The sequence below is a fragment of the Nomascus leucogenys genome, chromosome 15 (assembly GCF_006542625.1).
Source record: "Nomascus leucogenys isolate Asia chromosome 15, Asia_NLE_v1, whole genome shotgun sequence".
NCBI classification, from domain to species: domain Eukaryota; kingdom Metazoa; phylum Chordata; class Mammalia; order Primates; family Hylobatidae; genus Nomascus; species Nomascus leucogenys.
Genome location: NC_044395.1, coordinates 18447356 through 18461782, shown reverse-complemented (window position 1 = coordinate 18461782; position 14427 = coordinate 18447356).

Genomic DNA, 14427 nt, shown 5'->3' with positions numbered 1-14427 from the left:
CACACACACACACACACGCACCCCAAATCCATCACTCTCCCCTTCAGTCTTCCTGGCTACCCACATTTTTACTGATGGCAGTTCAGGGGCAGTCACAGGATGGTGCTGGCACAAATCTTCAAAAGAGAAAGACAAGAGAGAGGGAGCCACAGAAAGGCATCTCCACATCCCCCCAGCTCTCTTCTCCAGGCTGGGCTGTCTCTAACCCCAGGCCACAGAATTCATCGCTCACTCTGATTCAGTGGGACAGTTATTTTATATTATTAAAATAAGAGATTTTCATCACCACCAATCTCCATCTCCTTTCCAATCTCATCTGAAAAGCAGGCATTGCCTCCTGCTCCCGGACCCCTAATTCTCTCTGCCTCGGCTGTTAAATCATTTAACCTGGCAAAGTGTCGGGAGATGCATTTTACATGAGAGACACGAGGCGGGATAAATCTGGACTGACTGCAGCGTCGGAAAAGAAATATCTGAGGTGTGGCCAAGGGTCAAAGAAAGCTTGGATGGCAAGCAAAGTCTGAAAGGGTGGGGCTTCCCTCCTCTGCCCTCCTGCTTAGGGAACTAGAGAGCCAAGCCTGGTCCTTGTTTACAGAGTGGCAACTGAAACCGAAAACAGACAACAGCAAGAGTGGACCAGCAGCCATCATGCAATCAACTGAGCCTTCTCCTGGACTTCTAAGATGGGACATTACCATGCATGGCCTTACCAGGCAATGGGACTCAGATTAGATCCAAGATGCAGCATTCAACTTGATCCACTCAAAGCTGGGCTGCAGAGCTTGACACAGATGGAATTGTCTCAGAATGTGTAGGCTGTAGACCTCCAAGCATGAGTCCCTCAATTTATAGACAAGGAAACCAAAGCCCAGAGAGGTGTAGGGACTTAGCTGAGAGTACATAATACTAATAAAAAAAAACCTGAATTTACATCCAGATTTGAGCCTCCAGATCCTGGCCCATGGTCCAGTGCCTGGTCCAGTGGGTTCAAGATTGATTCTAACCCTGGCCATTTTCTGTACATTCAACACTTTGTGGTTTATAAATGACAACTCTGGTTACTCAGGGACCTTGGTCAGAATACAAGGAAAGTTTCATTTATTCATGAATTTATTTTATCAACTCATATTGAGGTGTCTGCCATGTGCCAGCTCTGGGCTGGGTGCTAAAGACACAAATGTGGCCCAGACACAGCCTTGCCATCAAGGAGTTCACGGGTAGATAACCACAACAAGGATAAATGGAAGGTGCTATGGGCACCCTGACTGCAAGGCAGAGCAACTACCTGCTAAAAACAATGCCAGGTATATGCTCTTGGGATTATAGGTTGAGAATATAACTTTCCCATATGATTTATCCATCAAATGGAGATTTTGCAAACCACTGTGTGAGAGTTCCACAAATGCTTAATTGCCCCAGAATTCAAGGTTGCTAATTTCTCACTTGACCTGAAAAAAAGGAGCAACCCTTCCTGGGACATCTGATATATGGACAGCAGGTCCAAGGGTCCTGCCCCAATTAGGAGGTCATGCCTCTCAATTCAGCCTCTTACACTTAGAATGTACCAAGCACTTAAAACAGGGTGGGGGTGTATGGTTGCCAGATTTTGCAAATAAAAATACAGAATACCCAGTTAAATGTGAACTTCAGACATACTTACACTAAAAAAACCAAAACAACAACAACAACAAAAAACACTATTATCTGAAATTCAAATTTAACTGGGTATTGTGTATTTTATCTGGGCATGGGAGAGAGAACCATTTAAAAATTGGACGCACATGATTTGGGTGGGAGAAGCCTGGCTTGGGAGCCAGGGGAAGTGCCTGGAGCCCAGTGGGTGTCATTGGCTCCCAGGGGAGGCAAAGCCCTCCCTCAGCACAGCCTCTCCCAACCCAACAGCAACTTGAATGACCTCTTGCAGCTGTGCTAACCAGAACGCTCTTTCCCAAACAACAGATTAATTGATTTAAAACTTTTAATGCCAGATGCTTGCTGGAAGCATTTTAATAATCCTCGAGTCAGAATTAATCATGTCTCCTGATCTTTAAGGAGGGCAGTTATTAAATCCCGCAGAGGCAGGGGATGGGGGCAGGGAGGAGGAAGAAGCTGCTTTACCTGGGTCCTCTTCATTGCTCTGCTCTAATTAAGAGCCCTGGGGCACCTGTGGGGTGCAGGAGGCGAGCATAAGCAGGGATTGCTCTGAGTGTGGTCTGGCTGGAATAGCCCCTGAGAGGCATGGACTCGGTTAGTTTAGCTCCGGTTCCTGACAGAGTGAAAGGGAGGCCCATCCTGGAAGATGCCCCATAGGCCAGACAAGAGGACTAGCTGATTCAGACTCAGCATGGCCCTGCCCAGCCCTGGGACAGGACCACCTTTCTCCCTAGAGATGAGGTACCTGCTGGTGAATTCCTCTCACTCCCTTTTTACTTCCAAGGAACTTTAGACAAATCTACTTCTCTGAATTTTGGGATGAGTAAAAGGAAAAAAGTCTCCCCTCGTGATACTGGGGATCTGTCTGCCTCTCCATGCTTCAAACTGTCCTTCAGCCTCTCTCCTCCCTCCTCCTCTATCCCCCTCCATAGCCGCCAACACTCTTCTCTGCCTCTCACTCTGACCATGTGATCTCTAGTCCCCAACTAGAGACCTCCTCTATCCAGAAGCTGCCTCACTTCCCCCTTGGGTCTCCAAACCCTCTTGCCCATACTTGTCCAATTGCCCATTCTCTCTCCCCAGGTCTTCTCAACTCAGCTCCCTACACTTAGAATGTACCAAGCACTTCACCAGTGTATGCTCCAATCTTTATAACCCTCTGATATGGTTTAGCTGTGTCCCCATCTGAATATCACCTTGAATTGTAGCTCCCATAATCCCCACATGTCAAGGGTGAGACCAGATAGAGATAATTGAATCATGGGGGCAGTTTCTGCCATGCTGTTATGATAGTGAGTTTCATGAGATCTGACGGCTTTATAAGGGGAGCTTTTCCTCTTCCACTCAGCACTTCTCCTTCCTGCCATCATGTGAAGACAGACATGTTTACTTCCCCTTCCATCCTAATTGTAAGTTTCTTGAGGCCTCCCTAGCCATGCTGAGCTGTTAGTCAATTAAGCCTCTTTCCTTTATAAATTACCCAGTCTCGGGCAGTTCTTTATAGCAGTGTGAGAACAGACTAATACACCCTCCTATTCAGTGTATCATTAGCCTTTGTTTACAGAGGGGTAACCAGGCTCAATGATGTTCCCTGACTTGTCCAGAGCCACACAGTTGCATTAGTTCAGCCTCAAGCCCCATCTCCCCCTCTAAATCTTCCTGGCCCCTGCATGTCTTCTTAGCTTCAAGGTTCATAATCATCTGAGGATCCTGATTTTGCATGTGATGGTACCATGTGTTTTGTCCCATTCAAAGCTCCTGACAGTCAAAGTCCATGTTGTGCACTCCTCTCTAGTTTCTACACTCCCAGTACAGGGCAGTGCATCAGACCACCTGGAAATATTTAATTGACAGGAAACTCACAGCTGGGGTGAACCTGTCTGGGCACCTAGGCTTCCAACTAACTGAGCCAAGGAATTCCATTTCCCTTAAGGATCGGTCACTCCTGCTACTGGGAATGGGACCACTCCCACCCCACTCCAGATACCCCCACCCACCTCTCAGCACTGTTGCATAAGCTCCAATCAGGCAGAGGCCTCCACTACATATGTTGTCCAACCCACAAGCAACACAACCCCAAGACAGCCTTGAGGGTGACACACTCTGCCCCCTATTAATGCTGAAAACCCTGGCCTCCCCTGGTCCCCAGATGCCCCACTGTCAAAGCTAAATCGATACTCCCTTTTTTCTCTGCTAGAACATCTCAGTAATCCTAATTGGTCACCATGGCAACCCCAGCTGCAGCTCCTCGTGGCCTCAATGAAGAGACAGAAGGATGAGAGGGGGTGAGATGGAGGTTAAGCCTACTTATTGTATAATGCTCTGCCTTTGATATCACCTAGATCCACATGCTAAGTACCTGGAAAGAAACAAAATCCCGTATAAATTAGAATGATACCATCCAATCCCCTGCTTATACCCTCACTAGCAGCAGCCGATAAGGCCATTGTCTGCAGCCACTGGGCCTGACCTCCTCTGTCTTGGCGGCTGATGGGGTTTTGGTGGTGGGTCACATTCATCAGGGAGGATGGGCTGGGCTGTGAATCCCGAAGGGCAAGGTGGCTGTGCAGTGGCTGCTGCCTACAACACTCCACCTCCAGGAGGGCCTCCAAGGGAAGCAGCAAGGCAGGAAGAGCCCTGCATGGAGCTTTGCCCTGTGTCTCCTCCTTGGCAGAACCATGGGGCTGGTACACCCTGTCCTCGGCAGATGAGTCACTCCGCACTTAGCTGAGGCACCCTCAATGCTTCATTCCTGCAGTGGACTCAGGAAGGAAGTCTCTCCATCTCTCACACACAGAGTACCTGCCAGAAAATTTATCTTCCCATCCAGCCAACTCAGAAAACTCTCTGCTCTTTTCATTATTCAAAGGCTTCTGTATTCATCAGCGTTCTCCAGACAAACAGAACGAATAGGATCTACGTAGATATACACAGTGAGATTTATTATGAGGGCTTGGTTCATGTGGTTATGGAAGCTGAGAAGTCCCACGATCTGCCATTGGCAAATTCAGGAAAGCCAGTGGTGTCATTCTGGTCCAAACCTGAAGGTCTGAGAACTGGGGGGCTTTTGGTATATTCACCCTTTCTCCACTTTTTTGCTTTTGAGGCTCCCAGTGGATTAGGTGATACCCACCCACATCAGTAGAGCAATCTTCTTTACTCAACCTGCCAATTCAAATGCTAATCTCTTCCAGAAACACTCTTACAGACACACTCAGAAATAATGTTTTACCTGCCACCTGGGCATCCCTTAGCCCAGGCAAGTTAACACATGAAATTAACCATCACAGCTCCTTCTCCCTTCCCCTCAGTGCCACTGCCTGCATGGGCTGGGTCTTCATGCTGTGACTCTACCATCCTTCTATCACCAGGGTGGATGTTGGCCCTGTAGTTGCTGCCTACATTTGCAATGACCTCAGACCCCCAGCTCTGCCCCTATGTTGTATTTTCAGAGCCAGACTTCCTCCCCAACCCAGAAGAAGTGGGTCTGAGCTTTCTCTCCCGAATCACTACCTTGCTGATGCTCCACATGGCCCCACATGTAACTTCTAAACTGTGTCCCACTTGCTGCAACAGAAGACCCCTGGGCTCCCATCCTGCCCTGGCTGAAGCCAGAGTCTAATCAGCCTTTCTGTACAGAGTAGGAACCCAGCTGCCCCAGACCCATTTGAGTGAAGCTTTAATCCTACCCTGTGGCCGTCAGAGATTTTGCTTTACTAGGAGCTCCTCTAAGTTTCTCTATGGCCCATTTGGGTACTCTGCCCTTCGGAAAAGGAAGGCCCATGTTTAACATTTCACTTTTCTGAATGTTAAACAGAATGTGAGAGAGCCTTGTCCATTTGGGCTCTGTCTCCCTATTCTTTTTTTTTGAGACAGTCTCACTCTGTCACCCCAGCTAGAATGCAGTGGCATGACCTCAGCTCACTGCAATCTTTACCTCCCTGGCTCAAGCAATCATCCCACCTCCTAAATAGCTGGGAATACAGGTGCACGCCATCACAGCTGGCTAATTTTTGTAATTTTTTGGTATGGTTTTTGTTTGGTTGGTTGGTTTTTGTTTGTTTGCTTGCTTGCTTGTTTGTTTGTTTTTGGAGAGATGGGGTTTCACCATGTTGCCTAGGCTGGTCATGAACTCCTGGGCTCAAGTGATCCACCCACCTCAGCCTCCCAAAGTACTGGGTTTACAGACATAAGCCACCATACCTGGCCTTTGTCTCCCATTTTCATAATTCCTCCTCCTTCAGCTCACACAGCACCACACCAGTGGTCATCCATTTCTGAACTTTTGTTAACACCCAAGGCTTTCTCTTCTTCCTGCCCATTTGCTCTCTCAACCTTCCATCTTATAACCATTAGAGGGCACCTTACCATGTACCAGGCACAGTTAGGAATACAGAGAATCAGAGAGGTATTCCTATTTTCTCATCCAAAAAGGATCTGAGAGTTTGCATCTGTCCACGTCCAGTCTGGAGAAGAAAAACTTTACTCTTAGGTGTGCCTGGGAATAAAGAGGCAAAACAGCACAAGAATGGGTGGGAAGAACTACAACTTTAGAATCACATTTATCTTTTTTCTTTTCTTTCTTTTTTTTTTTGAGACAGAGTTGCTCTATCGCCCAGGATGGAGGGCAGTGGAATGATTTCAGCTCACTGCAACCTCTGCCTCCTGGGTTCAAGTGATTCTCCTGCCTCAGCCTCCAGAGTAGCTGAGACTATAGGCACATACCACAATGCCCGGCTAATTTTTGTATTTTTGTAGAGACAGGATTTCACCATGTTGGCCAGGCTGGCCTAGAACTCCTGACCTCAAGTGATCCGCCCACCTCAGCCTCCCAAAGAGCTGGGATTACAGACGTGAGCTACCATGCCTGGCCTAGGATCACACACATCTTGTTCTGATATCTTGGGCAAATTACTCAACATCTCTGAACCTCATTTTTATGAAGATTATTGTGTGCAGTGAATGTGATATTATATTGCCTGGAAGAAGGCTTTGTAAATGATAAAATGAGGTACAAATGTCAAGAACTGTCATTATCCTAGTGATCCCAATGATATGGGATTGAGGTCTCTTGGCCTCAATGGATGATCCTCCCATTTCTCCCTCATGAATCCTGTTCTGGAAAAGGAGGAATCACTAGTCCCTACCAGGTTATGGCCCTGCACATTCCTGCCTTCTCCCACAAAGGTTAATCCAGGGTATCCCTGAATTAACCTGGATAAGACTAGAGAACTTAGAGATAAGGTCCTTCCTGTCACCTCTTGCCCATAAATGGGAGAGACCAGATCCTTTTAGCCTAAGATGTGATGATTGTCTTTTCACTTCTGAATCCCAACCCACTTGTCTGGAAACATGATGCCCCCTCCCCTTGTTAGGTAATTTATATCAGCAGTGTAGATATATTTGAGATACATATTTCAAACCCCAATACCTCCTGTGACATAGATAAAGAAGGGATGGGCTCATGCTCATTACACCAAGGAGGAATTATGGCAAGAGAGGTAAAGTGACTTTTGTAAGGCCACATAGCTAGTGCGTTGCAGATCTGAGTCTTCCAATTCCCAAAGGCAAAATCTGTGATGTCTTCCACTGTGCTGCAGCTGCCCACCTCCTGGAAGCCTGCTCCCTGTGCCCCACTTATCTGCTATTCTGGCAAGGTAAACATGTGAGGAAGGCTCTTTGCTCAGAGGGCATGTTGAGTGGAATATCAGGTCAGGGTTCATCTGCATTTTTGGCAACAGAAGGCTGTGGAGATAATAGGAGCCCCTTTGTGCTCAGTGGGGCTGGGTAGCAGCAAGCGGATGTCTGAAGGAGATTACAAGCAGTTCTGGATATTGCTTGTCATGCTACCATCAGCAGACGCCTTTTCCAATTGACTAGTTGCTTGTATTTTCAGAATTGGGAATGCCAGATGTATTTACTGCAGTGAAGGAGAGTGCTGAAGGCCCTTGGAAAGATATCCAGCTGTTGAGTATCTGTGGAGAGCAGAGTAGTTTAACCCCTCATGGCCTAGTAATCAGAATTCCTGGGGAGCCAAGGACAGAAAAGGCAGCACACGCCAAACAAATGACTTGAGATTTGAAAGTCCTTTCTAAAGCTGCTTGCCTGAAATGCAAAACTCACATTCCTGTGCAAACAATGCTGCTAGAACTAACATTTATTAAGTCCTGCTATATGCTTGATGGAATCAAGACACATCATCTGTATTTATTATTATTATTATTATTATTATTATTATTATTATTATTCCAACCTCACCTGATTACAACCTCACCATGTAGAAGTGGCAGACACTGGTTTGCTGTTCACCAAGTCAGTAACCTTTTCCTCTTAGGTACACAGTCATTTCTCAGCCTTCCTAATATTAGGTGCATCCATGTGAGCATGGAAGATAGATGGAAATCATATGCACCACCTCCTAATCTAGCCCGTAAAAATGCCTACTGCTCAATCCTTCATGCCCTCTCTCCTCCATCTGCCTGCCTGATGCAGAGGCTCTATTGGAAGGCTCCCAAGCTCCAGGGAATTACATCCACTAAATAGAAGGATACAGGGTCCCTGAATGCCTGCATAGAGCCAGGCCAGGCCCCTCTACTGACCTGCATTGGACTGTGACATGAGTAAGAAATAAAACTTTATTGTGTTAAGCCACTGAGATTTGCTGGGTTTTGTTACTGAAGTTCCCCTATTTTAAAAAACGTATGAAGTATCAGTACATATCAGCTGCCCCATTTTACAAGTGAGGAAACTGAGTCTCAGAGAGGTAGCAGGACATGCCCAAGGTTACATAGCAAGTAAGAGGTAGAGCAAAATTCAAACTCAGGTATGTCTGACTCCAAAGCCAGTCATTCTTCCATGCTGCCTACCAAAATTGGTGGCTAGCTTTCTAAGCCAGTGACAAAAATCTATTTGATCAATAAAATACCCCATGCATTTTTCAACTACCCTTAGCCATTGCTCATATTGGTTTCTATAGGACAATGATTGAGATTCCACATCTGACTTTGAGAACATCTCACTACCACTGCGTCACCCCCAGCAGTTTTGCACCACATTTCCAGACCCAAGTAAAAGAAGATGCTTCTGTTAATGTGGAGGCTTCTTGGTCAATTGCTCCCTAAGGACTCTGAATTGGGATAAAAAAGCAGTTGTCTCCATGGGAATGGGGAACTCCACACTCAGACATCCCTGTGCATCCCATGTTTCCCTTGCTAGGTCAGATTGTTTGTAGGTTGAAAGTTTGCTTGTGACCTAGGACAAACAGGTCAGTTCTGGGGATTAGTGTATATCTATATTGATCCTATAAGCATTGTAACCATTGTGTCTGAGCCTGAAATTCAAATCCATGGTCTGACCAGTTGAGGTGCACTTATGATAACAAGGGGAAAGATTACTTAAAATTGCTGATGACAGCCAGGTGCGGTGTCTCATGCCTGTAATCCCAACACTTTGGGAGGCCAAGGCAGGTGGATCACAAAGTCAGGAGATTGAGACCATCCTGGCCAACATGGTGAAATGCCATCTCTACTAAAAATACAAAAATTAGCCTGGCATGGTGGCATGCACCTGTAGTCCCAGCTACTCAGGAGTCTGAGGCAGAAGAATCGCTTAAACCCAAGAGGCGGAGGTTGCAGTGAGCCAAGTTCATGCCACTGCACTCCAGCCTGGGTGGCAGAGCGAAACTTCGTCTCAAAAAAAAAAAAAAAAATGCTGATGATTTGGAAACTCTGGGAACTCTCACTGCTATAAGCAAAGGAAAACTCATGGTTCTTTTCTGAATGGGACTCAGCCAGAGGAAATAAACTCTTCAGTATGTCCTGGGTAGTAATGTGTGCCCATCAATGTTCCAGTCTATGGAAGGGAGGAAGGTAGAAGAGGCACCATTCCTGCCCTCCAAAAGATAAGGTGACTAGCAAGACCAAGCTGAAACACAGGAACTGAAATTCTAGAAGGTCTTCACTACCATACCCAGTGAAAAAACCCTCCAGCCAGTCCATCTTAATTTGTATGCGTTCACATGTGGGACACAGATCTTACTGTCCGTTTCAGGATCTGCTTCAAGCTCCCAAATAAATCCAGTTGCATGTAAGTCAATGGTATGGGGTTTACTGAACATTTGGTAAAGAAGATGAAGATTTGCTTTACATGCCCCATTGGACTCTTCTTTTAACATTTACCTAGTTCTCTCTCTTTTTAGCCCAAGTCCCCTCTATTCCTTGTCCCCTCTTGGGACTAGTCCTTCCTAACTATCCACATATTCCCTGGGAGTTTCTCACTCCCTTGTCCAACTTTGCTTCCAAATCTCTCACTGCTGATTTATTATGCAGAAGAACATGGCTCTTTCCCAGATCCTGTCTTCAAATTTTCACATCCCAAACTGCCCCCTCCCCAGTCCCCGCACAACAAACACTATCAAGTCCTTAGCAAAAAAGTGGTTCCTAGTTATCAAAGCTCATTCTAGGGAAAAGGGTGGGTATGTTATAAGTAATCTGCTCCAAAACATTTCTATTATTCTGCTTATGGAAATTCACCCTGCAGAATCTTACCCCCAGGTTCTCAGGCAAGGGAGTCTGCTGTCCATGGTGCTGACCTGGGAAGCTATGGCTTCATCGTTTTTCTACTCCCCATTCAGCCAGGAAATTGGATCACTTTGCTCTACTCTGAGATCCCACTCTACTCATCTTTAAAATAGGATTATTAATACTACTTACCTCATGTAAAGCACTTAGTATCATACCTGGCACAAAGAGCTCAATATGTGGTAGTATTTATTATTATGCTATTATTCTACAGGTCCCAGGACCTGTCCCACATCTCCTTTTTATTCACTGCCACTTCCCAGACTTTCCTCTCAAATTCATTGCTAAATGAATGTACTTGAATAAATGATGCCACACATCTTCCTCTCCACACTTTGCTTTAAAACTAATCAAGTGTTCCAGGAGGGTTTTTTTGTTGTTGTTGTTGTTTTGTTTTTTGTTTTTTTGTTTTGTTTTGTTTTTTGCTATAATATTGAAAGGGAAACAGGAGTTAACAAAACAACTAGCAGGGGGATGTTGCAACCTAGAAACAAGCTTAAATGTCTGCCATTACTGGATTCACTGGTTAAAATATAAGTGAAACTAACCCCAAAATTTTTTCAGCTTTGATTTTGTTCCTTCATTGATTCATCTCTTGGCTCCCTATTTTTTTAAAAATTATGCGCCTTGAGAGTATCTGCTCTCAAGATTTTCTGTGATTGCCTCTCTCATAGTACATCTCATGCTCTGCTGAAACTGTCTGCTAATAAACATTTTATACTTATCTTTGTGTCCTCAACAACTTACAGAATGCCAGGCACATTGTTTGGACCTGAGTGGAAAAATAAATTAGTGAACAAAAGAAAAAATTAAATTGGGTGGGATGCAATTTTTACCTCAATCTTTCACCCCCTCTCTGTATCCACACACCTTTTTCCATGTGTCTCTGCAATTCTTCCCACTGAAGGAGTGGAGTATATTCTTCCTCTCCTTGACTTTGGGTTTACTGTGTGAGTTTCTTTGGGCATATAATGAAGCAGAAGTGACAGTGTCCCAGCTCTAAGCCTAAGAGGCCTTGACCCTCTGGCTTCATTATGCAAAGAATACACCCTGGACTGACCATGATCCCAAAAGGAGGATGAGAGTCACGTGAGCAGAGCCATCCCAGCTACTTGCAGATATGAAGTGAGAAGCAAAACCAACCAGCTGAACCCAGTCTAGATGGGCTGTGTCTCAGCTGAACTTCAGAACCTTGAGTGATAATAAACAATTACTGTTTTATGCCTCTGAATCTGAGAGTTGATTTGCTACACAACATTATTTTCACGATAGCTAACCATATACATAGATAAAAACACACAGGGCTTTTTTTTTTAATCAGAAGACATGGTTTATGAAGGTCAGCATCTCTCTCTCTGTGCCTTAATTTCTCCCACACATTAAAGTTCAGATAAAAATTTCTGGGCCACCTAGTTCAAAAAGGTCATTATTAGTCTCAACTGAAATAATGATAGGAAAGCACAGCAGTGAATTAACCAGCAGCACAGAGGTAACGGGGTATTATTATTAGGGGCTGGTATTCATAAGTCTCTCTAATATCCTGGTACACCCAGAGTCCCTTGCCATGGACCATGTATACTCAATTGAAATGAGACACCAGATAGCTAAGGATGCTTATTCAGGTCCACAAAAATACCGTAGAATTAATTCACTTCCAAGAGAGAATCTGAAACTGACTTGTTCATATCTGACCAGGAAATTCAATTGAATTCCTTTATTTTTGTAATACAAAGCTCCCCCTCTACTCCACCCAATGCTTGCTTAATGCACTTTACAACATCTCCATCAAGAGTCTCCCAGACTCCACTTAAACCCTCTAGTCAAAGGAAACTCAGCTGTAAAGCAGCCTGTTTTCTATTTTGGACAGCTCTGACTCTGAGAAAGTTCTTGCTTATCTTCCCTAACCCCCAGACTAGGTCAGTTTCCCTAGTTGTCAGCTTCTCGTAGCACTCTATCTTTTTCCTTCAGAGGATGTATTATAGATTACAATTTAGAAGCTATTTGTGGAATAAGTTGTTCAATGTCAGTCCCCTACACCACACTGTGAACATGATAAGAGCAGAGGTTGCACCCTTCACCCTTTTTGTTCACTATTGTATCTTCAGCACCTAGTATACTAGTAAATGAATAAGTATTCAATAAATATGTATTGACTGGATAGATGAACAAATTATTTTTAACAGTCTTATATAGCACTTAACAAAGATTAACTCCCTTAACAATAAATAAAAGAACAGAGGACAGTATTTGTCTTTCTGAACTTTCGCTCTCCCAAATGATACTGACTTTATCTCTTGGGGAGGGTCCCACTGAACAAGTCTCCTCCCTGGACCATCTCCTCATATTTGTTAGTAGAACTAACTCCTGGGAGATTTCTGATTGAAGGAGATAAAGGACGGAGAGTGAAGAATTTATAAATAATACAACTACTATTTATTGAGCATATGTTATATACCAAACACATTTGTAGATATTGAGAATACAGCCGTGGGTATAAGAGACACCCAAAAAATCCCTTTATTTATGGAGTTTATGCTGTCACAGGAGAATAGAGATAACAAGCAAAATATACAGTGCATCAGAGAGGAATAAGTGCATTGGAGAAAAATAAAGCAGGAAGAGAGAATGAGGAACCTGAAAGGAAGGTTGCTATTTTAAATAGGGTGGTCAGGGAAGGACTTTTTGAAGTGACGTTTTCACATAGACCTGAAGATGGTGAGGCAGTAAGCCATGCAGATATTTGCAGGGGAAGAATGATCCACGCAGAAAAAGTAGCAAATGGAAAAGTCCTGATTAGGAAGCATGTCTGGCAGAATATTGAGAAGTGTGGAGGCCAGCATGCCTAAGTCAGGGAGAGCAAGAGACAGCAGTAAAGAGAGACTCAGATAATCAGGGGAGCCTTGTAGTCATTGGAAGGACCTTGGTTCTTACTCTGAATAAAATTTAGAGCACACACACACACACACACACACACAAACACACACCTAAATGTTTTTGAGCAGTGTAGAGACAAGGCCCAATCACCTGGCTGGCAGGGTAAGTCTAGACTGCAGAAGGGCAAGGGCAGAGCAGATCAGCAAGAAAGACATGGCAATAATCTGAAAGATGAGTGCCAGGCATGGTGGCATGTGCCTGTGGTCTCTGCTACTAAGAAGGCTGAGGCAGGAGGATCCCTTGAGCCTGGGACTTTGAGGCTACATTAAGCTAGGATCACACCACTGCACTTCAGCTCTTAAAAATGTCAATAATAACAATAATTTTAAAAAATAATCTGAGAGAAGGTGATAGTTTGGCCTAGGATTAGAGTTTATTATATTATATATTAGGGATATCTCTGTGTCCCCAGAATCTATCACCTGGAGGACACTGGGTGAATGCCAAATGAAAGAATGCTTGGATAGATGGATAACAGAAAAATGCTTTGGTCTTAGGGTCAAAACAACTGGATTTGGTCTCAATATTCCACGGTTAAGTAGTGTCTATGTCCCTGGAATGTGTTTTCTGTAGAAGCCTGTCTTCACTCTAAGGACGAGAATGAAAGTTATTAAAGCATGTGTAAGAGTGGCTGGCTCAGCCAGACGCAAGACACCACATCTTGTATGATTCCATTTATATGAAATGTCCAGGAAAGGCAAATCCATAGAGACAGAAAGTAGATTAGTGGTTGCCATGGGCTAGGGGGAGAGAGGAATGAGACATGACTGCTAATGGGTGCAAAGTTTCTTTTTGGGGTGTTGACAACGTTCTGGAATCAGACAGTGGGGACAGTTGCACAACTTTGTGACTGCTAAAAACCACTGAACTGCACACTCTAAAAGGGTGCATTTTATAATATGTAAACTATATCTTAATTTAAAAAAAAAATCGTAAGTGACAAACTCTCACAGCCAAGAGGAACCTAAGAAGAAAGACAGGCCAAGGCACGATGGCTCACACCTGTAATCCCAGCACTTTGCAAGGCCGAGGCAGGCAAATCACTTGAGGTCAGGAGTTCGAGACCAGCCTGGACAACATAGTGAAACCCCATCTCTACTAAAAATACAAAAGTTAGCCAGGCGTAGTGGTGGCCGCCTGTAATCCCATACACTCAGGAGGCTGAGGCAGGAGAATCACTTGAACCTGGGAGGCAGAGTTTGCAGTGAGCCAAGATCGCCCCACTGCATCCAGCCTGGGCAACAGAGCGAGACTCTGTCTC